Genomic DNA, 26112 nt, shown 5'->3' with positions numbered 1-26112 from the left:
GAACGGTGTAAGCGAGGTAGAAACTTCAGCATACCATGATTCAAAGTGCCATGCCGTCACTCGGTGACAGTGTTTTATCTCCGCCTTGACGTCAGCAGCCACGCCCATGTGACGGCTCACCGGCGCCTCTTACCAGCAGCTGGTGGAGTCATTGGCAGCGGACATCGCAGGATATGGACTTCCTTGTCAATGACAGAGGTATAGCAAATGCTGACAGGATTGTTTCATCCATGGGACAGTGTCGCTGAAATGCGGAAGAAACTGAAGTGTATTAAGATAGATGCAGACTATTCCGTGAAAGTATATTTAGAAACTTTGAATTATGAATCTAGCAGTGTACTACTAGTCCACAGGTATCACTCCTGTAAAAATCATGAAGAGAAGGTTGGACTGATTACAGCACGCACGGAATCATTTAGGCTATTATTCATCCCACATTCCATACGTGTGGGGAATAAAAGAAGCCCTAATAATTGGAACAGTGGGCAATACCCTCTGCAATGGATTTCACTGTGGATTTGCTAAGTATAGACGTAGGCGTAGATTTAGATGTACATGCTAAGATTAATCTACGGAGTGCTTGTAACTAACCTTTTTCGATTGGATCCAGAGCAGACGGAAAACTGTTAACCGTATGGGTAGCTGATTTACAGGAATGATGTTCAGACGGTGCGCCGCAGGATTTGCGTCGTTGGTAATGTTAGTGGCATGACCTGCCGTCAGACGCCGGTACTGGTATGTTAACGTAGGTCTGAAACACAAGAATCAGCGTGCTTTATAGTGGGAACAGTCAACGTGCTTCTGGATAAGGTGAGCAGGGCTTTACCCGTAAAGCTGTTTTTTTTTTTCTTCTTATTTTTGGGAAAAACAGCAAATCTGCTGCTGCTCGTCACGACTATTGGAGCATTAAAGGAATACGGAGAAGTCATCTTTCTGCACTGGGGTTAGCCGGCCGAAGTGGCCGTGCGGTTAAAGGCGCTGCAGTCTGGAACCGCAAGACCGCTACGGTCGCAGGTTCGAATCCTGCCTCGGGCATGGATGTTTGTGATGTCCTTAGGTTAGTTAGGTTTAACTAGTTCTAAGTTCTAGGGGACTAATGACCTCAGCAGTTGAGTCCCATAGTGCTCAGAGCCATTTGAACCATTTTTTTGCACTGGGGTTGAAGGATACGATTCGACAGTTCGAATTTTGGCGATTGGGTACTGCTCCTCGGAGAGCGCGACGGCTAATTGTGCTATAGATTGTTGAAGATGTCACTGTTGCCATGACAGAGAATGCTACACGCAGTGTGCGATCTTCAAGCAGAGCACGAGCTCTATCACAACATCTCAGTATTCCAGGGTTCACGTTGTTTCGGACAGCACTAGGGCGTTCCAGGCTGTGGAGAATGTAGAAACTCATCACACTGAACAACGTTTGTAACCTGGAATGTAAGCATGATACTCAGTTAACAAATGTTACCCTCTCATGTAGAATTAAAATATGTTTTTTTTTTCAACGGTTTATTCGTTATTTCCCTTCCGCATTTCCTTAAAAATGCGTCCACGAAGTTTCATTATCCTGCGATCACTCGTTTTTGATCAGGGCCCCTCCGTAGCGAAACTGGAAGTACATGACCACCCTACACTTCAACATTAGTTAATGGAATAATATCTGCATCGGAATATTTCTAATCAGATCGAAAATGGCGCTGTTTTTGAAACACTTAATACATGGAAATTATGCGTTTGTAGCGTCTAAAAGATAAACATAATAGAAAAATGCTTTTGAGATAAGAATAGAAGAAGTTGGGAAAGGGCAAACCATTATTATTATTGGCAACAGTTTTGAAATGGTTCAAATGGCTCTAAGCTCTATGGGACTAAACATCTGAGGTCATCAGTACCCTAGACTTAGAACTACTTAAACCCAACTAACCAAAGGACATCACACACATCCATGCCCGAGGCAGGATTCGAACCTGCGACCGTAGCAGCAGCGAAGTTCAGGACTGAAGCGCCTAGAACCGCTGAGCCACAGAAGCCGGCAATAATTTTGCGAAACAGCTCTAAGGCACGAACTGCTTAAGGTGTTCATACATTCACTTTCTGATACATGGAACTTTTAATCTTGTACTATAACTAGCCTAAAGTATTTAACTGATTATTTTCCAAGACAGTTGTGTGGTCTCAAATACTTTAAAGGGACGAAATACAGAAGCAAGAAACTGTTAGGGCAATGTGCGGAAGGAGTTGGGCCTGCGCCAAGTGGTGTAGTGCCGTAATTGTGAAATACGAGCGTCGGCTCCCACGTGCGGCGCGCAGGGGAACTAACAACGGCGGACGATGCAGCCGAACTGGTCCATATCTGCGCCGCACTCGAGTTAGTCAACAAGGTGAGCACAGCGCAGGTGTGTCGCTCCTGGCAGGGAAAATCAGTCACTTGTTTGAAGTCAGGGGAGAACGCATGACACAGAATCTCAATTTTCATATGTGATTATTATTTCCACCGATCGCGTGGGACCACCTTGCATCGTTGTTAGATTACTACACATGATGAACGTTAATGAAACAGACAAAATGTAGGGATAGTTTCTTGACTGTAAAGGGAGGGAAACAGGTCCGATGAAATGTGTCGGGAAATGGACCGTCAGCGTGCAACAAGTCGTCCCGTACGCAGTACAGAGCTGCATCGCACCCACGTCACAACAGATGTTCAAAATGGCCACCATGGGATGCAATGCACACGTTCACAGTCGCATCATGTATTGCTGCACCCTTTCGCACGTTCCGGCCTCTCTCCGAATATCGTCACAGGCGTCGTGTGCACGCTGTTAATGTCTGTGCACATCAGGATGCGGCTGAGCATACTGAACGCTATTCAGTTGCTTCCAGTGGTAAAAATTCAGGGGGTTTCAGGCCGGTGATCTAGCACGTCACGGTACACAGCCTCCAACGTCCGGGAAACATGCTGAGGTGTCGAAGAACTATAATACGAAACGGGGATGGTGCTCCGTCGTGTAGAAACCACATAACCTGTCGCATTCTCAAAGGCACATTCTCCTGAAGCCCAGGCAGAGTATTTCTCAGGAAGTCCAGGTACTTTTCTTCGTCTAGCCGTTGCGGGACTAAATTTAGTGAAACTAGAGTGCTAGCCAGGACATCGCACTATTATGCACGTATGTATATGGAAGCTATACAGATTCAGAAAAAACCACAATAATTTAATAGAAAAGAGGAAAGCTTAAAGTTAGAAAAGGTATGGCGGTCGAATTTCCACCAACGACGTGACAATCGATTACCTTCAATCGAGACTAATCACGTTAGCCAGAGATAGACTTACGGTCGGCCCCACCTGACGTATGGTGGTGCCCTCTACGCACTCTGTACAAATGGGACTTCCACGGTCTGGCAGCCAGTCGTTGACTCACCTTGGAAGGTGTTGCCCAGCAGTTGGCAACGAAACGTCAGGAAGAAGAAGTTTTACTGATCGATCACGGCATCTCAGCCCGGAAATTTTAACTAATGAAGACGCCGGCCGTGGAAACCTACACGTTATGATGCTCAGAAAAATGTAGAACTGCTGTTTAAAGAATTTGCCTTAAGCCTTGATCGTGCTGGACTGCATTTAAACACTTGGTCCACCAAGGAAACAATATGCTACGATGGCGTGGTTAAAAAAATTTGTTATATGGAATTCTTTAAGCTTCTTAAATAAAACAACCATTCTTGACATTCAGTACCCTTATTTCTCCATTTAGTATCGCTGGTGATGAACACGTTTCTCCCAATGAGACACCAATTCGTTGATAAGATCACTGCAGAATGTCTGACTTAGTTGACGAAGCCACAACCTCACCTCTGCTTGCATCGTTACTTCACCATCAAAGTGAAGTCCTCAAACGCCTTCTTCAAGTTTTGATAACATGAAAATCGGACGGAGCAAATTGCGGCCTGTATGGAGGTCTACTGATGACAGGGAGCCGTAGGCGCTGGATAGTTGCAAATGTCGCAGCTCTCGTGTGCGGTCTAGCACCGTCATGCTGAAGGAGAGCATGCTCCGTATCAATTCAGAACTCGAATACACCACCCTGCTTCTCACGCACTATTACGTTACACACCACCATGTTACACGCTACAATTACAAGTCCTCAAACAGCAGAGGCTGAAAAAATGTAGACGTGAAGAATAAAGGTGTGGGATGTTAACAACGTTTGTTAATTTTAAGGGGCTTAAGAGTTTTCCAACAGAAAATTGACGGGGTTTGTTTTGCAGTGTGCCCTCGAATAGCGATTGAGGATATCTTTCATAGTCACGATCAACGGACGTTCTCGAAATACCTATGATGTGCGTATTGTATGTAGAGATTGTCGTTGGGAAATGAAGGACATTTGAAGGAATAGCTTTCCTCATCATGAAATAATCGTTTGCAAAAATGCATAAAACACAGAAACGGGTACAAAGGATAAACTGATCGAAATGCTACAGCTGTTAACAGACTAGCTCTCTCTCTCTCTCTCTCTCTCTCTCTCTCTCTCTGTCTTCTTCATCTGTAATATGACGAAATTTGCAATACCCCCGAAAAGAGAACCACCGATGAACAAAACTATCACAACTATTACTCACATCAGATGAATTCGCAATATCGAATAATGACTACCATTAGCTGTAGAATGGAATGACGACACAGAAAATATTTGCCGGACCGGAACTCGAACCCTGATTTCCCACTTATCTCGAGCGGTCGCCTTCCCATTTTTTATTTATTTTATTTATTTATTTATTTTGTTCATGGCATCTGCTTGGGGCGGACGTCGTAAGACATCCGTTTAAGTTCATTGTTGATTGATTAAGTCAGTTTTTTTAATACAGAGGGAAGATAGTCCTCTGGCCGAACACGCTGAGCTACCGTCCCGGCAACCATCTGGCTATCCGTGCAGAACTCACGGCCCAGTACAGATCGTAGACGTTTGGTTGACTACATATGGAAGTTTTGGGTCTGGCCGTGAGTCGTGCACGAATAGGGTTCAGCTACCCCCTGTAATGAAAAAAAATGAGTGAACGGATCAACGAACAATCTGAACGAGTGTCATCGGACGTCCGCTACGAACAAAATCAGCGAACAATATTGAACAAAATGAGATTTTAAAAAAATGGTAAGGCAACCGCTCGCGATAAGCGGGAAATCCGTGTTCGACACCCGGTCCGGCACAAATTTTCACTGCCGTCATTCCATTCTACAGCTGATGGTACTCATTATTCGCAATTGCGAATTCATCTGGTGTGTTTCATAACAGCTGTGGTCCCCGTAGTGCATTGTCATAAGAATAATACAGGCACTGCAATATCGTATCAGAACTATTATTGTTACTGAATCAGTTATACAGGATGCTCTAAAATTCCTCTTACAGACTTGTAGAGGATACTGAGTAGATAATTTTTTGAACTTAAACCAATGTCCGGAAAAGTACCGTTTCTGTGCCACAACCATTTGAAAACATATTAGTAACACTACCACTTTTACAAATAATTTATTAGGCATGACACTGTACATAACTCGTTTTCCACTCATTAATATCCTAAGAAACCAAAAGAAAATTTAATCAGTATTCACAAACACTGTTGTTCACAGTTAAACAGTTTTTGTCTTTGTCAAAGCAGGATTAGAATTCTGATCGACTACAAGTAAGGTTCGATGTGGCGACCACCAAGTTCGTTGCACACATTGTATCCACGAACCTTTCAGCGGTATACACGGTTTGTCATACCTGGTGTCTTTGAAATCTTGCAGCGACCACATCTCGTGCGACCAGATCTTCTGTCTCTACAGCAGTCTCATAGACCAAAGTCTTTATTCAACCCCAGAAGTAAAAGTCGGACATTGTGGGTAACGACCTTGATAACCGCGATAATGTCGTTGTATTACGCAAACGTGTAGTCAATCGTGATGGTCTAATACTCTCAGACATGTGAATGAGGCTTGAACCATGTCAGAAAGGTCGGATGGACGTCAGATGACAATAGGCAATCTGACGCCATCACCATCTACCATGACTACGCTGTTGCATACATACCTTGCAAACATGTTTTCAAACAGCTTTAGCAGGGAAACGGTACGTTTCCGGACGTGGGTCCAGTTCAAAATATTGTCTGCGCAGTCCTCTCTACGAATCCTAGAAGTATGTACGTGGAATTTTAGAGCACCTTGTGTTTGAATTGATTTACGAGGGAACTTTACAGATCTGTTAGGTTTCCATTACCTAGCTTCTTCCAATCAGCAATGTCATCTTTACGTTTGTGACGTCGTGCTTAGTAAGGTGGACCCCATTACGCGGTCACCGCCATCTTGATTAAAGTGAATACTTATGAACTGAAAGGAGGTACTTGGCAATTAAAACCCATGTTTATTAGTTCTGTCTCTCTCTCTTTCTCTCTCTCTCTTTCTCTCTCTCTCTCTCTCTCTCTCTCTCTCTCTGGTCACGTGAACACATAATAAACTGTAATTCTATTTGAACTCTTATTAATTAATAACGTATTCGCAAAAAATATGTAACATGCACTGTGATCATGTTATCTTGAGTTTTTCCATGTAGATAATTAAAATTTCCATTTTCTTTGGTCGCCACTCTTCATTAAGAGTTTGGTTTCAGTGGGGAGGTATTCTTTGTGGTTGCTGCAATATTACACTACTGGACACTAAATTTGCTACACCAAGAAGAAATGCAGATGATAAACGAGTATTCATTGTACAAATATACGTATTATACTAGAACTGACATGTGATTACATTTTCACGCAATTTGGGTACATAGATCCTGAGAAATCGGTACCCTGAACAACCACCTCTGGCCGTAATAACGGCCTTGATACGCCTGGGCATTGAGTCAAACAGAGCTTGGATGGTGTGTACAGGTACAGCTGCCCATGCAGCTTCAACACGATACCACAGTTCATCAAGACTACTGACTGGCGTATTGTGACGAACCATTTGCTCGGTCACCATTGACAAGACGTTTTCAGTTGGTGAGAGATCAGGAGAATGTGCTGGCCAGGGCAGCAGTCGAACATTTTCTGTATCCAGAAAGGCCCGTACAGGACCTGCAACATGCGGTCGTGCATTATCCTGCTGAAATGTAGGGTTTCGCAGGGATCGAATGAAGGGTAGAGCCACTGTTCAAAGTGCCGTCAATGCGAACGAGAGGTGACCGAGACGTGTAACCAATGGCACCCCATGCAATCACGCCTGGTGATACGCCAGTATGGCGATGACGGATACACGCTTCCAATGTGCGTTCACCGCGATGTCGCCAAACACGGATGCGACCATCATGATGCTGTAAACAGAACCTGGATTCATCCGAAAAAATGGCAATTTGCCATTCGTGCACCCAGGTTCGTCGTTGAGTACACCATCGCAGGCGCTCCTTTCTGTGATGCGGCGTCAAGGGTAACCGCAGCCATGGTCTCCGAGCTGATAGTCCATGCTGCTGCAAACGTCGTCGAACTGTTCGTGCAGATGGTTGTTGTCTTGCAAACATCCCCATCTGTAGACTCAGGGACTGAGACGTGGCTGCACGATCCGTTACAGCCATGCGGATAAGATGCCTGTCATCTCGGCTGCTAGTGATACGAGGCAGTTGGGATCCAGCACGGTGTTCCGTATTACCCTCTTGAACCCACCGATTCGATATTCTGCTAACAGTCATGAGATCTCGACCAACGCGAGCATCAATGTCACGATACGATAAACCGCAATCGCGATACGCTATAATCCGACTTTTACCAAAGTTGGAAACGGGATGGTACGCATTTCTCCTCCTTACACGAGGCATCACAACAACGTTTCACCTGGCAACGCCGGTCAACTACTGTTTGTGTATGAGTAATCGGTTGGAAACTTTCCTCATGTCAGGACGTTGTAGGTGTAGCCACCGGCGCCAACCTTGTGTGAATGCTCTGAAAAGCTAATCATTTGCATAATACAGCATCTTCTTCCTGTCGGTTAAATTTCGCGTCTGTAACACGTCATATTCGTGGTGTAACAATTTTAATGGCCAGTAGTGTACTGTTAAAGCATATTCTATTACAAGGAAAATAAAAACAAGGAAAAAGTAAAAACGAGGAACTAAAGTATTTCGGCTGTGTTGTATGCTTTCTGACCAAAAGATAGAAACAAAAACGTGCTATACGAGAGAATGGGCAGCTAATTTAGGTGATCATTATTCATACCTAATGCCGCCGGATATCTGCTTAGCGTACATACGAGCACAGCCTTCTGGCGCGGATGCTTCCTGCCCTCGCCAGCTGTGTGTTTCGCGTATCAGTAAGGAAGCCGGCAGCCAGTTTAGGGCGGCCATCCGGCGCGGACACGCCTTGTGTTCCGGCGCGCGGCAGAGCGCGGCCGCCCACACCATTCCGCATCTGCATAATTTCGCGCGCGCGTGCCGCCGCATCTAGAAATAGAGTGCCCGGCTATTTCCGAGCAGCCGCCTTATTTCGGGTCTCAAATCTCTTTTCTCCCGGCTGACGAGTAACGCTTCGGAAAGAAGTGAGCCGAAGAGCGACTGTCGCCTTGGCGAGACGAGCGGGCAGTAATTCTTTTTAATGGGCTCCGGCAGCTGACCTAGACAGCGAGTTGTCCCTCTCGCACGCCGCACCAGTAGACAGACGCACTGCTTCAGGAAATGGTTTCATGTGCGCTCTTCCATTAACCCTTACCGTTCGGTGGAATTAATGACGCTACTGCTAACTCCCTGGCAACATCGCAGTGTTACTGTCGCTCTACCGGAACAGGTCATTCCGTTACTTAAGGTGCTGTGCTCCTGTTTTGTGCAGAATTGTTCATAAACAGCTTTTGTTTGCAGTTTGCAGAAAGTAAGAATTGACATATTTAAATCAATAAAAACTGCTTTAAACAGATACATCACGAGCTGTTGTCACCTCTTGTGTGTCGAAAACTTCCTGCGGTACAGTAAGACGCATTTGATTCTACAGCGTGGTCAGAAACAATCTGAAAAGCTTATAAGTATATTTCGGGATGGAGTGTGCTGAGTAATGATTGTTAAGACAAAAAATTCGATACATTGCGCCTTTTCTGAGTTAATTAGCAGTTAATGTAGCCAATCAGACGGTCGCGCGAACAAATTCAAGCGGCGCACCAGATACAGATAGTGTCAGTTGCTCTCGTAGCGTAAATGATAGCGCATGAGACTGCTCAGCTTTTACTATTTTCCCTTGTCCAATTTTTGTATCGGTGTCTTGTTTGGGTATGGGAGACCAAATGAAGATCACGTTCGCCAACATCGTCTCAGGCGCCCTGCTTCAGTCTTCTTGAGCTACGGCCTCATTGATACCTTCAATGATAACTAACATGGAAGCAGCGCAGCCTATAGTTTTTCTTTTTTTTCTTAACAATGACTTCTCAGCGCAGCCTGCCCTGCAACAAACTTCCCTACAAGCTTTTCATACTGTTTCTTACCACTCTGTAGTTCCCTCTGATAAGCTAACTGTTGTTTACAATTATTTGTTAACTGAACTGTTTGTGGTCTGTCATTGTTACATGTCACATAACAAGACGGAAAACGAAAAACATTATCTCCTGCACAATACACACATAAAACATATAGACGCAAAAAAATACTAGAAATGCGTATAATGTGTGATCATGTGTATTTTCGACGCTGGTTCACATCGACGATTTGCATATGACTCAGAAATATCTCAGCAAAACAAACACAGCAGTCATGGCAAAAAAAAAAAAAAAAAGAAAAAAAAGAAAAAACCACATACCCGCCTTCGTAGCTGAGGTCGTTTGAGCACGCCTTTGCGATGTCGCTCGATACAGTGGTAAATAGGTTCGAATCGTGATATTGGATGAAATTTTCAGTGGCAGTATTCTTCCAGCAAGAGGTGGTAGAGTAAAGTTCCTCATCATCGGACTTTGCGCCAGTGTCCTGGTTTGAATACCAAACCTCTCCACAGTGTCTCCTGAAGTGAGGCATGTGATACTGTTGATGGTTGATGTTGATGGTCCCCGTCTTGGGACGTTAAGCTCGGCGCCTGCCACCACCTCCCCCCCCCCCCCCCCCCAACACACACACTGGTGTAAGTAGAGGGAGTAGGCTATGTGCCGTCACCAGGTTTCATCCTCTCCTTTCTCTCACATTTATCATGCAAAACCAACATAAAACTACGCTATACATTCACTGTCCTGATCTACACTCTACAAACTCTCAACATATCCGTAAGAGAAAGGTCCAAAGTGCGCGAAAGAACACTCCTTCCGACAAGCAGCCGAAAACGCCTCGTCAGATATCCCAGCCAACAATGCCTCAAGACGTATACATTTTTAAAGAAACTCATTCATGCATACATTTGCGTCAGCACAAACACCGTTTTCAGGCAGAACGAAGTGAATGTTCATTGCAATGACTATTTTCTGATATCAAGCGTGGTTGGTGTTACTGAGTAATCAGTTTACAAACCAAGCAGGCATCCACTGAACTATAGCAGTCCGCCGCCATGTTGGTAACGCTGCCGGAAAACATTCTCTGGACCACTGTAGCTGACCCCAACCAACATGTTCCCTACGCCAACGAAATCTTTCTCGACGATGACATGGTTGAAGTGGGATGTACAAGGGCTATTCGGAAAGTAAGTTACGAACGGTCGCAAAATGGAAGCCTCTGTTAAAATGGAATGTTTTATTTGCAACAGTTAGATACACCTTCCAGCTGCTTCTCTACATAGTCAATGCTCCGACATCGACATCTGTCGTAGCGTTGTACAAACTTACCAACACCCTCGTCATAGCAGGCAGCCGCCTGTGCTTTACGCCAATTATCTACCCTGATCTACAGCTCGTTGACTATGCCAAAACATTGTCTTCATAGCTAGCTGTTCTTATGAGCAGAGATGAAACTCAATGGGAGCAAATTGCTGCTGTTGTTGTTGTGGTCTACAGTCCTGAGACTGGTTTGATGCAGCTCTCCATGCTACTCTATCCTGTGCAAGGTTCTTCATCCCCTAGTACATACTGCAACCTACATCCTTCTGAATCGGTTTAGTATATTCATCTCTTGGTCTCCCTCTACGAATTTTACCGTCCACGCTGCCCTCCAATACTAAATTGGTGATCCCTTGATGCCTCAGAACATGTCCTACGAACCGATCACTTCTTCCAGTCAATTTGTGCCACAACTGCTCTTCTCCCCAATTATATTCAATACTTGCTCATTAGTTATGTGATCTACCCATCTAACCTTCAGCATTCTTCTGTAGGACCACATTTCGAAAGCTTCTATTCTCTTCTTGTCTAAACTATTTATCGTCCATGTTTCACTTCCATACATGGCTACACTCCATACAAATACTTTCCGAAACGACTTCCTGACACTTAAATTAATACCCGATGTTAACAAATTTCTCTTATTCAGAAACGCTTTCCTTGCCATTGCCAGTCTATATTTTATATCCTCTCCACTTCGACCGTCATCAGTTATTTTGCTCCACAAATACGAATACTCCTTTACTACTTTAAGTGCCTCATTTCCTAATCTAATTCCCTCAGCATCACCCGACTTAATTCGACTACATTCCATTATCCTCGTTTTGCTTTTGTTGATGTTCATCTTATACCTTCCTTTAAAGACACTGTCCATTCCGTTCAACTGCTGCTCCAAGTCCTTTGCTGTCTCTGACAGAATTACAATGTCATCGACGAACCTCAAAGGTTTTATATCTTCTCCATGGATTTTAATATACAGATTGAATAACATCTGGGAGACGCTACAACCCTGTCTCACTCCCTTCCCAACCACTGCTTCCCTTTCATATCTCTCCACTCTTATAACTGCCATCTGGTTTCTGTACAAATTGTAAATTGCCCTTCCCTCCCTGTATTTTACGCCTGCCACCTTCTGAATTTGAAAGAGAGTATTCCAGACAACATTGTCAAAGCTTTCTCTAAGTCTACAAATGCTAGAAACATAGGTTTGCCTTTTCATAATCTAGCTTCTAAGATAAGTCGTAGGGTCAGTATTGCCTAAAGTGTTCCAATATTTCTACGGAATCCAAACTGATCTTCCCCGAGGTCGTCTTATACCAGTTTTTCCAATCGTCTGTAAAGAGACGCGTTAGTATTTTGCATCCGTTACTTAGTAACTGATAGTTCGATAATTTTCACATGTGTCAGCACCTGCTTTCTTTGGGATTCCAATTATTATATTCGTCTTGAAGTCTGAGGGTATGTCGCCTGTCTCATACATCTTTCTCACCAGATGATAGAGTTTTGTCACAACTGGCTCTCCCAAGGCCGTCAGTAGTTCTAATGGAATGTTATCTACTCCCGGGTCCTTGTTTCGACTCAGGTCTTTCAGTGCTCTGCCACACTCTTCACGCAGTATCGTATCTCCCATTTCATCTTCATCTACATCCTCTTCCATTTCCATAATATTGTCCTCAAGTACATCGCCCTTGTATAGACCCTCTATATACTCCTTCCACCTTCCTGCTTTCACTTCTTTGCTTAGAACTGGGTTTCCATCTGAGCTCTTGATATTCATACCAGTGGTTCTCTTTTCTCCAAAGGTCTCTTTAATTTTCCTTTAGGCAGTATCTATCTTACCCCTAGTGAGATAAGCCTCAACACCCTTACATTTGTCCTCTAGCCATCCCTGCTTAGCCATTTTGCACTTCCTATCGATCTCATTTTTGAGACGTTTGTATTCCTTTTTGCCTGCTTCGTTTACCGCATTTTTATATTTTCTCCTTTCATCAATTAAATTCAATATTTCTTCTGTTACCCAAGTATTTCTACTAACCCTCGTCTTTTTACCTTCTTGATCCTCTGCTACCTTCACTACTTCATCTCTCAAAGCTATCCATTCTTCTTCTGCTGTATTTCTTTCCCTCATTCCTGTCAATTGTTCCCTTATGCTCTCCCTGAAGCTCTGTACAACCTCTGGTTTAGTCAGTTTATCCAGGTCCCATCTCTTTAAATTCCCAACTTTTTGCAGTTTCTTCAGTCTTAATCTACAGTTCATAACCAATAGATTGTGGTCAGAGTCCACATCTACCCCTGGAAATGTCATACAATTTAAAACCTGGCGCCTAAATCTCTGTGTTACCATTATATAACCTATCTGCAACGTGTCAGTATCCCCAGGCTTCTTCCATGTATACAACCTCCTTTTACGATTCTTGAACCAAGTGTTAGCTATGATTATGTTGTGCTCTGTGCAAAATTCTACCAGGCGGCTTCCTCTTTCATTTCTTAGCCCCAATCCATATTAACCTACTTCGATTACTTCTCTCCCTTTTCCTACTACCGAATTCCAGTCATCCATGACTATTAAATTTTCGTCTCCCTTCACTATCTGAATAATTTCTTTTATTTCATCATATATTTCTTCAATTTCTTCGTCATCTGCAGAACTAGTTGGCATATAAGCTTGTACTACTGTAGTAGGCGTGGGCTTCATGTCTATCTTGGCCACAATAAGGCGTTCACTATGCTGTTTGTAGTAGCTTACCCGCACTCGTATTTTTTTTATTCATTATTAAACCGACTCCTGCATTACCCCTAATTGATTTTGTATTTATAACTCTGTATTCGCCTGACCAAAAGTCTTGTTCCTCCTGCCACCGAACTTCATTAATTCCTACTATATCTAAATTTAACCTATCCATTTTCCTTTTTAAATTTTCTAACCTACCTGCTCGATTAAGGGATCTGACATTCCACGCTCCGATCCGTAGAACTCCAGTTTTCTTTCTCCTGATAACGTCGTCCTCCTGAGTAGTCCCCGCCCGGAGATCCGAATGGGGGACTATTTTACCTCCGGAATATTTTACCCAAGAGGACGCCATCATGATTTAACCATACAGTAAAGCTGCATGCCCTCGGGAAAAATTACGAATGTAGTTTCCCCTTGCTTTCAGCCGTTCGCAGTACCAGCACAGCAAGGCTGTTTTGGTTGGTGTTCCAAGGCCAGATCAGTCAATCAGCCAAACTGTTGCCCCTGCAACTACTGGAAAGGCTGCTGCCCCTCTTCAGGAACCACACGTTTGTCTGGTCTCTCAACAGATACCCCTCCGTTGTGGTTGCACCTACGGTACGGACGGGCTGTATTGTCTGTGATCAAACACTTCCCATCGAAAACGTTGCAAGAGCATCGTCATTGCCCCTGCAGATAATTGTCAGGAAGAAGAAATCCTATGACTGTTATGTTATATGGGCTGCATGGTATCAGCGATATCTCTCACCAGGCCCTCATTCTTGGTGGGAAACACTATTTTCTAGGCATCTTTATGTTTTCACCGTGCGCTAAGAACTGAAAAGAGCGGCGTGACGCGATCGACGAGCATACTAAAGACACTGTCCATCACATCTGTGCAAAGCTTCATCGGATTTTCACTGCGTTTTGGACATATGTGGTTTTCCGATCGGAACGTACTTTCCGAATAGCCCTCGCATTTAACAGACTTCCGAGCATACAAACCAGCCTGATTTAATAGCAGCGAAATGATCCGGGCCAAACACCTACACCTGGAGCCGTTGCAAGGTCTGCAGTGATCTTCGTAGGAGGCAGATGTCTGTTCCATTTCGCCACTAGGGCTAAGTAGCGATCCTCTTTCGGTATGGGTTGAAAATAAATATATCGCCAGGTCCTGATGGGATTCCAATTCGGTTTTACAGAGAGTACTGTACTGCATTGGCTCCTTACTTAGCTTGCATTTATCGCGAATCTCTTGCCCAACGTAAAGTCCTGAGCGATTGGAAAAAGCGCAGGTGACGTCTGTATATAAGAAGGGTAGAAGGACGGATCCTCAAAATTACAGACCAATATCTTTAACATCGGTTTGTTGCTGGATTTTCGAACATATTCTCAGTTCGAATATAATGAATTTCCTTGAGAAGTTGCTGTCCATGCATCAGCACGGCTTTAGAAAGCATCGCTCCTGCGAAGCGCAACTCGCGCTTTTTTCGCATCATATCTTGCGAACCACGGATGAAGGGTATCAGACGGATGCCATATTCCTTGACTTCCGGAAAGCGTTTGACTCGGTGCCCCACTGCAGACTCCTAACTAAGGTACGAGCGTATGGGATTGGTTCCCAAATATGTAAGTGGCTCGAAGACTTCTTAAGTAATAGAACCCAGTACGTTGTCCTCGATGGTGAGTAGTCATCGGAGGTGAGGGTATCATCTAGAGTGCCCCAGGGAAGTGTGGTAGGTCCGCTATTGTTTTTTATCTACATAAGTGAGCTTTTGGATAGGGTGGATAGCAATGTGCGGCTGGTTGCTGATGATGCTGTGGTGTACGGGAAGGTGTCGTCGTTGAGTGACTGTAGGAGGATACAAGATGACTTGGACAGGATTTGTGATTGGTGTAAAGAATGGCAGCTAACTCTAAATATAGATAAATGTAAATTAATGCAGATGAATAGGAAAAAGAATCCCGTAATGTTTGAATACTCCATTAGTAATGTAGCGCTTGACACTGTCACGTCGATTAAATATTTGGGTGTAACATTGCAGAGCGATATGAAGTGGGACAAGCATGTACTGGCAGTTGTGGGGAAGGCGGATAGTCGTCTTCGGTTCATTGGTAGAATTTTGGGAAGATGTGGTTCATCTGTAAAGGAGACCGCTTATAAAACACTAATACGACCTATTCTTGAGTACTGATCGAGCGTTTGGGATCCCTATCAGGTCGTATTGAGGGAGGACATAGAAGCAATTCAGAGGCGGGCTGCTAGATTTGTTACTGGTAGGTTTGATCATCACGCGAGTGTTACGGAAATGCTTCAGGAACTCGGGTTGGGGTCTCTGGAGGAAAGGAGGCGTTCTTTTCGTGAATCGCTACTGAGGAAATTTAGAGAACCAGCATTTGAGGCTGACTGCAGTACAATTTTACTGCCGCCAACTTATATTTCGGGGAAAGACCACAAAGATAAGATAAGAGAGATTAGGGCTCGTACAGAGGCATATAGGCAGTCACTTTTCCCTCGTTCTGTTTGGGGGTGGAACAGGGAGAGAAGATTCTAGTTGTGGTACGAGGTACCCTCCGCCACGTACCGTATGGTGGTTTGCGGAGTATGTATGTAGATGTAGATGGCGGTCCGTCTACGACCGCCGGCATGCTTCGCATAACATTTCCACTTTCAGTGGCCTTTTTAATCGCGACATGACATTTTGGACACGCCGATTGCTGAAGCCACAGTTGTTCTGAGTTGCTTCGAGCCATCCAACTGCTCGTTGATGAGTATAAGCACTCAAATGATGTCTTGCAGACATGTTGCCGTACTACACGGAATTTCGGACTACTCGTTTCCACAACCTTCGTCAAAAACCCTGCTTTATGAACTGTCGAATGCATACAGAGCGTTTGTGCACAAGCTTCGCTACAGTACACACGTTCCACTCCCTTCATGTTCTTTTGCTATCATTTGTCGAGTGTTCCGTAGCAGTTTGAAATTGTTCATTACCAAGTTTCTGCTGTTCCTGAGCATTTACCAAGTAGTGTAAATACATGGTTAGATATAAGTACTTCTGGAGTTGCACAACACGACTGCGGCAAATCTACAGGACATATAGAAGGAAGACACGTATCAGTGGATAGAGGATCTCTCCGAGCTTCGATTCGTAATAAGCTTCGTGGCGTAGCTGCAGTAGCGAGCAGGTGTGTCAAAGGATGTAGGCAAATCAAGTGATCCGTAATGTCAGTTAGAATTAGTTCGTGCCTGCAGATAGGCAATCCAATGAACAGATTTCCGAAGTGCACTGCTTTCGTACCTTCATGGCCGATACGTGTCAGCGACTTGAATGATTTACACGCACTTAATGACGTCACAAGCAGTGTTGATATTGAGCACCTGTAATGTGAGTTCAAATGGTTCAAATGGCTGTAAGCACTATGGGAATTAACATCTCAGGTCATCAGTCCCCTGGACTTAGAATTTCTTAAACCTAACTAACTTAAGGACATCACACATATTCATGCCAGAGACGGGATTCGAACCTGCGGTCACACCAGCAGCGCGGTTCTGGACTGAAGCGCCCAAAATCGCTCGGCCACAGCGGCCGGCTAATGTGAGTTAAGGATATGGACAGATGATCTGTCCACTGATATTTGTCTACTTTCTGCACGTCTTGCAGTTTCACACCACCGTCTCTGAAAGCCTGGATATAGTTATGATTAACACGGAATGTGGCTGGCTCGAGGAACATTTGTCAGATAGTGCCCTGTACTATACAGTTAATGTTCCACACAAACGAAGGTAACATTGAGTCCTCCCCAAGGAAGCGTATTAGGACCTACAATGTTTGAAATAACCATAAACGATTTTTCAGATAGGATCAGAAGCTCTAGGAGGTTTTTTGCTGACGATGCAGTTTTGCACAGGAAATTACCGTCGTTGGATGACTGCAAGTAATTGGAGAAAGATTGGAACAACATTCTCATGCTGTGTAATAAATGGCATCTCTCCCCAAATGTGAATAAATGCCTATAACAAATCCCTATAACAAAGAGAACGCCGATAACAAAGAGAACGCCTATAACGAAGAGAACGCCGATAACAAAGAGAACGCCTATAACAAAGAGAATAAATCGTAGAGTATCTGATTACAAGAAGAGTGATGAACATCTTGGGCTCGTCGCATCGTATAATCTAGGGGTAATACTAAGAATGTACATAAAATGGAACGATCATTTGCAATGTTGAAGAAATGCACGGATACACCAAAAACACGTTACAATGCGTAACACAGTGTGCGAAAGCCGTTGCTGCTCCTATTCGCCTCGAAATGGGTAAATACAGGTCCTGTATGATCTGATAGGAAAATTTATACCCGCAAAGTAGTCGAAAATTCAGGTCACAATAATGATCACGTACCTTTCCCGCAGAAGTAGAACACGAACTTTCCATAATGTTGTGATCTAGTGACTGTGTTTGAAATCTGGCGACTGAGACAATTCAATCTCGCGCTCAAACAACCAGTCGAGGTCGACGCGAGCTGTGTGAGCAGGGACCCTGTCATCTTGGAACACAACACCGCCATTTGGGAACAAACACGGGATAGACCTGATCAGTCAAAATGGTCACATAATATTTGGCAGCAATGTGATCTCGCAGAATACCCTTGGGCCTATGGAACACCACAATATGACTACTCAAATCATCACCGAACCCCCGACATGTTTCACTCACTCTTAGACGTAAACTGGGCCAGAAGTTGGAAACAATGTACACGGAAATACATCTGGCAGAATGACTTTCTTCCTCTTCTCCACAGTCTAGGTTTCATGGGCTCGTCACCACATTTTCCTGTTACGTCAATTCGCATTACTGCATTTCAATGGTTATGAAGCTCCCTCAGCGTTTTGGTTCTGACAGGATTCCCGAGTGCGGCATTCCATTCAGCAGTGACTTCTGCAGGTGGCGTCCCCTTATTTTTTGCTACAATCCTCTTCAATGACCGTCTGTCACGATCAGTAAATGAACTATTTAGACCGCGTTGTGACTTATAGGATGATTTTTTTCTGCTTCCCCTGTAGACAGCACAAATCTTCCTCGCGGTATCTCTTGAAATGTCAATCTGGCTAGCTTGGTTAACGAGCACCAACAATTTGCCCATTCTCGAATTCACTAAGCTCCAACACAATATACTCACAATTACACAGAACACTGTTCTGACTGTGACTGACTCTTGCAATGTATTGAGACGGTTGCGCAGGTGCTGTTCGAGGTCAAATACAACAGAGCACTTGTATGGTTGCCTACCATCTGCGTTGATCTTGAAGTATTGTTTTAACACAGCGTTTACATATTTTAGTCCAGCCCCTGTGTAATAGGTGTTAGGGATGACGAATGGAAGACTGATTTGTGGATAGAGTTCTGGAAAAGTGTGGTGCATCTGTAAAGGTAGTCACTGTCAAGATATTCCAGTGAGTAATACTAAAATATTGGTCCAGTATTTGGAATCCTTCTTAAGTAGGTATGACGACAGATATCGGACAAATCAAGAGACGCTTTGACTGGAACGCAACAGTTCGTTATAGCCCATACGAAAGAGTGAGAGAAATGCTCGGTGGAACTTAAATGTGAAGCCTTGGATAAAAGACGATTTTGCTCACGTGAAACCCCATCGATTACATTTAAATGAATTTGGAGGTGACTCTGCGACAATTATGCTCCTACCAATTTACATCTCGCTCAGTACGCCAGGGGAATGATGATGGAACGATGAACCCTTTGCCATGCACTCTGTAACGACTTCTGGAGTATTTATGTAGGTGCAGATGTAGGGGAAGCGGCAAGTTGGACGTCAGATGGTGACAGCTTTGACTTCTTCGCCCAAGTCGCTCGCCGCTGAGCTGTTATTTCGTCATCGAGGGCCGCCGCAGGTGGGCTCGGACCGACAGTCTGCAGGACTGGAACGCCGGGCAGGACGCGAGATGCTCTCTCCCGATACGATAGCCGTGCGGCGGGCGGGCGTTAACCTGGGGCCGCGCCGCTGCACGCCACGTCTTGCGCAACACTCGGCTGACCTCCAGAGGCCGTCTGGAAGCTGCGGAGGGCCGCCAGCTGGTGCCAGCCCGCCACCTATTCCTGCTCTCTGCCTGCGCTTTGAGCAATCATCAGCAAGTGCCTCGCAGGGAAGCACTTAGCTGCTACTTCCAGTGAACTGCTAGCACTATACAACGTGCCCCTAAGTTAAACTTCTCCTCCAGCGTCTTGCCTTTGAAGCGACTCCGCCTCATGTACAAGAACGCCTCACTTGTTGCTTAGGTAAATTCAGTCTCCGCTTCATGCACTTCCCACAGTTTTATTGCAGCTAGTATGGCTACATCTACATACATACTCTGCAAGTCGCCGCATAGTGCATGGCGGAGGGTACCTTGTAGAAATACTGGTCATTTCCTCTATTGCTGCCGGCCGCGGTGGTCTAGCGGTTCTGGCGCTGCAGTCCGGAACCGCGGGACTGCTACGGTCGCAGGTTCGAATCCTGCCTCGGGCATGGGTGTGTGTGATGTCTTTAGGTTAGTTAGGTTTAAGTAGTTCTAAGTTCTAGGGGACTTATGACCTAAGATGTTGAGTCCCATAGTGCTCAGAGCCATCCTCTATTGCTACACACCCAAATGGAACGAGGGAAACATGACTGTCTATGTCAATATGTACCAGACTTAATTTCTGTAATATCATCTTTGTGATCCTTACACGAAATGTACATTGGTGGCAGTAGAATCGTTCTGGAGTGAGCTTTAAATACCTGATCCCTAAATTTTCTTAATACTGTTTCGCAAAAAAAAAGTAATCTTGCCTCCAGGCATTCCCATTTGAGTTCACGAGGCATTTGCGTAGAACTCGCATGTTGATCGAGCCCACCGGTAACCAATGTAGCTGCACGTCTCTGAACTAATTCGATGTCGTGATTTAATCCGACCTGGTGGGTTCAAATGGTTCAAATGGCTCTGAGCACTATGGGACTTAACTTCTGAGGTCATGGGTCCCCTAGAACTTAGAACTACTTAAACCTAACTAACCTAAGAACATCACACACATCCATTCCCGAGGCAGGATTCGAACCTGCGACCGTAGCGGTAGCGCGGTTCCAGAGTATAGCGTCTAGAACCGCTCGGCCACTCTGGCCGGCTCCTGGTGGGGATCCCGGTCACCGAGCAATGTTAAAAAATGGATCGCACTGGCGTTCTTTATGCGGCCTCCTTGGTAGATGAACCACTGGTGTACTGGAAAATTACGGCACTGGTTTCCCTATTCATCTGCATTACCTGATATTTTCTACTTCTAGAACAATTTTCCATTCAGAATACCATCTAGAAATTTTGTATAAGTCATCCTGTGTCCTTCTACATGCACTCAAAGACGACACCTTCACGTACACCACAGCAAAATCAGCAAACAACGCAGATGGCTGCCCACCCAGTCCGCCAGATCATTAATGTACATATATAAAATAACAGTGGTTACATGACACTTCCCTGGGGCACTGACAATACTCCTGTTTCTGATGAACAGTCGCCATCGAGGACGAGTACTGTGTTCTATTGCGTAAGAAGTCTTCGATCCACTCACATAGCTGCGAACCTACAGCGTACGCTCTTCAAACGCAACACTGCAGTATTTCCAGGAATACAGATTTAACTATTTAGTACTTCTTACTTTGGTGAGCATTGTTCGACTGAACCGTGGCTCCAAATCTTTGGCTCAAACTCTCCATTTATGTTGTCGATTTATGTAGACATATTAGCTAAACTGTAGCTAAAATGCGCGGCTAATTGTTTATGAAACATGCCGACACATAGCAGAGGAAAATACATTACTTGTAACATGGTACAGGAAACCATCATGTACGTTGTTTTTGCTCTTTTTGTGTAGCTGAAAGCGCAGTACTCCAGTTTGTGGGACGTGGAGGTAAGCCAGCCCGGAAGCGCTATCCTTCACTTATTGATGTCTTCGAAGGAGACCCCAACACTTTTCGAAGCAACTGCACTGCTCGTAAGTTTCCGAATGCAACATTACTGTCGCTCTCGCAGATAATACGCGTACCATTTTGCGGTTAATTTTCTATGCAGATGGCAGATAGCTGACGAGGTTTTTCTGACACAGAAACTATTGTCACTGAGCAAATGAAGCAATCAGTATTCAAAAAAGACTAATTACCGATTCAAACAGCATCCCTCTAGGTTTAAAGGTAACTACTTATAGCTGCACTTTTGTAATTGGCAGTAATGCACCACTCGCAGTTTTCCACCACAGCTTTGTTATTAGATAATAACACTTTTATGAATGACTTTGCAGCAGGCGCTGTGGATAAATGTGGAGAGATAACGATTAACTCTTAACTGACTTCACTAAAGAGTCAAATCCAGCTGCCTATTCAAAATAGTCGAACTCTCAGAAACTGATCGTAATATGATAATCAGAAGGACGGCATACCTCAGTAGATATTCGTCTGTCTACGAAAAATCAATGTGCGAAGCATATATCAATTTACAACGTTATACCTTAGTGGAGAATCTTGCCAGGAAACAAAGAAAATTCTGGTCCTACGAAAAGCGGGTCGAAGGCTTCTTTGCAGTCATTCGTTCACCAGTATGGTGTGGCAGTAGAAGTTCGCAAAACAAAAGTTAAGGTTTTAAATTTCGCGTTCAAAAAATAATTCACGCAGGAGGATCATAAAGAGATCGTTTGACAGTCGCACAGACTCCCATATGGAGGACATAGACATAGGCATCTCTGGCATTGAGAAACAGCTGAAGGAGTTGAGAACAAGTAAGTCGGCAGGTTCGGAAGGTATCCCCGTTCGCCTTTTCTGAGAATAGTCTAAGACACTGGCCCTTTATTTAATCGCGAATCTCCCAACCAGCGCCTAGACCCAAGCGACTGGAAAAAAGCGCATGTGTCTACCGTATATAAGAGAGGTACAAGAACCGGCTCGCTGAATTACGGAATCTCATTTTTCACAGCTGTGAGCTGAAGGCTTCTGAAATATATACTAATGTTGAATACAATAAATCTCCTTGAGGCAGAGAAGCTTACATCCAAAAATCATCACGGACTGAGAAAACATCGTTTATGCAAAACTGAGCTCACTCAATCCTCGCACGATATCTTGCAAATCATGGATGACGAAAAACAGGCAGCTTCAAAATTTCTAGATTTCAAGAAAGCTTTTAACACGGTACTCCACTACAGACTGTTAATGGAGATCTGAGGTATGTCAGTGACTCTAAGACATCGTAAGTAATAGAATCCAGTACGTTGTGCTGGATGGCGAATATTCATCGAAGACTAGGATCTCACCAGGATTACCAAAGAAAAGAGTGACAGGACCGCTCTTATTTCGTGTGTGATGATGTGATGAATGGCAGCTTGATCTAAATTTAGAAAAATATAAATTAACGCAGATGAGTAGGAAAACATTCCTGTAATATTCCAATAAGTATTAGTGGTTTGCTGCACTACACAGTCACGTCGATTAAATATTTGGGTGTAAAGTTACAAAGCGATGTGAAATCGAACGAGCCAGTTAGTTTGATAGGAAGAAAGGCGAATAGTCGACTTCGGCTTATTGGGAAAGTCATAGAAAAATCTAGCCGGCGGAATTAGAGCTGTGAGGACGGGTCGTGAGACGTGCTTGGGTAGCTCAGGTGGTAGAGCCCTTGCCCGCGAAAGGCAAAGGTCCCGAGCTCGAATCTCAGTCCGGCACACAGTTTTAATCTGCCAGGAAGTTTCATATCAGCGCACATTCCGCTGCAGAGTGAAAATCTCGTTCTGGATCTTATGCTCGTGCCCACGTTTCGCCAAGTTAAATATGCAAGTGGTAGGTCGGCGATTATTCAAGTCGGTTATCTAGTCCTTCTATGGAAGAAAAGAGCATGAGTTCAGGAGCTGAATGAAACTAGAGATGGGTTCCCACGTACTACCAATTTCGTAACTGACGATGGATGACGCTTCATCGAAACTGTACAGCTCGTCATATCCCTTTAGGCTGACCAGCCTGGGGACGAGGTGGCGGGTCGCAAAATGGTATCTTTTCATTTTTATATCCGCATTCATAACTGAAGGCATTATATAACTTCCATGATATATAAGTTCTGTCTATGTGAAGTTGTATGTTGACTGACGTCCAATCTCTTCCTCACTTCTCGCACTAAGAGAGTCCACTAATTTCTTCAGGTATGCCTTGCCTCTGAAGCCATTCATTGATACTTGGACTGTATAGAGCTGCCAAACTGCGGGGATTTTGATAGCTCCGAACCGATCGTTGTTCCACGTAGCTCGCGACATTTCCTTTGGAAAGATCAACTAATTTAGCAAGAGGGACGTGATGCGATTGCGTATTTTAGTATTCGTCAAACAAAGGATGTATCCCATCAGTTCAAACAGTTTCAAGACTGAATTAATAAAAAATATTGGAAAGATGGGCTACTGGTCTTAATTCCTTTATTATCCCCAACACATCAGTACAACGCATTGAATATTCACACAACCATGTGAAACTCTCAGAAATGTCCTTCTCTGGGTTCTTGTTCTACCCGCACGTTGCTTTCGCCATTTATTTGGTATTGGCTAACGATCAAAGACCATTCTGCACTATTTGGTTTTGTAATGGAATCGTACTCATAACACCAGGTCTCGTCACCTGTGATGATGTTTTACAGAAATGAACTGTCTGCGTGTTTCATTTCTATCAAGTTGCGATAGGCGTCCACGTGTTGTTGCTTTTGTTCGGAAGCCAAGTTGTGCAGGACAATATTTGCACATGCTTTTCTCTTCTTCGAAAACGTTCATTTCGTGTCTCTATTGGGATTTGCAACGTAACAACGTTGACACATCAAAGCCGCACGTCCACTGTGTAACACTGCCTGCTAACAACTGATTAGTCGAATGTATGTCTGTTGCTTACAATTGTTATTTCAGACTGCCACTGCACTTACTGCGCTGACTTCACTGATAAGGCAGGAATCACTCGAACCTTTTCGGTCGGACGACAGCCCTGTGACCACGTCTATTGGCATCGTGGAAAATGGGAGTGTGCGCATGAAACTGATCATAAAGATTTAGAACTAAGCAAAACACTCGGTGTTGAGAACACTGAAATAAACATCTTGCTTGAGGTACACAAAAATCTCAAAGTGCCTGCGCAAATTTTGTTATGAAAAACAACCAAAACATCACAGAACCGTCTCCAGCATACAGAGATGCTCTATGGGATCGTTGGCGAACTCGATGCCTTGCATCAATTGAAAAGAGGCAAAACGGAGACACGTCGAACTATGTTAAACGTCCCCAGTCAGTTACTGCCCAGTTTCGGTGTTGTTTGGATAACTGAATACGAGCAAATATACGTGCCGCTGTCAGCAATTTTACGAGGTGCTCAGCACAAAATTCATCTGCAATGTTCGCTCGGAAACTGTGTACAGTGACAACACTAACCGTTTCAGGTTCCAAAACTGCTACCATTGACGAGACGTAACGATCTTTTTACATCCGCTGTGATTAAGCTACGAGTGATATATTATTCTTTATAGAAACACTGTACAATCAATTCTGATACACCAACAAATCTGGCCACTTTTCACTGTGTAATCATAGGCATGTCCATATACGACAGATGTTTTCTGCCATTCTCGCACACCACGTTGAGACACAGACCGCACTTACTCTTTACAACCGACTGGCACACACACACCACTTTACTGTCCTGACTTATGTCAGTGGTAACGGTCACATGACCGCCAGGTACTAGTTCTACACCATGTTCAACACTCCTGAGCGCCCAGTGGGCTGTTCTAAGGGAATGATTAATACTTTTTCGAGTTATCTTTTAGCTGGCATCTAAAACCCTGGGTGCAGTGAGGTTCCCTGAAGTTTCATTTTGCAACGGCAGGTGCGCGTGGAACATATTAAAATGATAAATACAAATCTCCTCTTGCGAAATCTTCTTAAAGATTTATTTGCAGTTTTTAAAAAACCGCAGTTCTTAATGCTTCAGTATGACGTTCTGTAAGCACACCGAAGCTGTGCAGTCCTGTTTACAGAAAATTGACCCGTATTTATGTTGGGCGTCTGTTAAATTGTATGGATATATGTACACACATCAAAAAATGTTTTTCATCACCCCGGTTCCAAGAACTCCTGACGACAGGCGTTGACTGTGGATGTTGTACCACAGACACCGTCCCTTTCACTGTTCAGAGATGTCACTAAACCCGTCCAGGATGTAAACAACTATGCATGAGCAGCGCCTATTAGACGAAGGGGTCAGTCAGCCGATCAGTTCCAGTTATTCCACAAGGAAGGAGGTACACGACACGTGTAGTCTCTAGTTCAACCATGCCTACACGGTCAATACAGCGGTTCGATCGCGACAGCATTGTCATTTTGTGCCAGGAAGGGCTCTCAACAAGGGAAGTGTAAAGGCGTCTCGGAGTGAACCAAAGCGATGTTGTTCCGACATGGATGAGATACAGAGAGACAGAAACTGTCGATTGCATGTCCCGCTCAGGCCGCCCAAGGGCTACTACTGCAGTGGATGGCCGCTACCTACGGATTATGGCTCGCAGGAACCCTGACAGCAACGCCAACATGTTGAATGATG

At 44.3% G+C, this 26112-nt stretch overlaps 1 long non-coding RNA gene across 1 annotated transcript in view; it reads right to left on the bottom strand.

Annotated features, from left to right (window-relative positions):
- The window catches only part of LOC126260797 (uncharacterized), a 113998-nt gene that overhangs the window by 225 nt on the left and 87661 nt on the right, over positions 1 to 26112 (bottom strand). Inside the window, exons 2-3 of the long non-coding RNA XR_007546647.1 lie at positions 592 to 751; positions 35 to 244 (exon numbers count right to left, since the gene is read on the bottom strand). This is a non-coding gene — a long non-coding RNA (uncharacterized LOC126260797). The remainder of the gene's footprint in view (positions 1 to 34; positions 245 to 591; positions 752 to 26112) is intronic.

This window comes from Schistocerca nitens, chromosome 5 (genome assembly GCF_023898315.1).
Source record: "Schistocerca nitens isolate TAMUIC-IGC-003100 chromosome 5, iqSchNite1.1, whole genome shotgun sequence".
In the NCBI taxonomy this organism is placed as follows: Eukaryota; Metazoa; Arthropoda; class Insecta; order Orthoptera; family Acrididae; genus Schistocerca; species Schistocerca nitens.
Note: the sequence above shows the minus strand (reverse complement) of the source record. Positions and strands in the feature narration are given on the sequence as shown.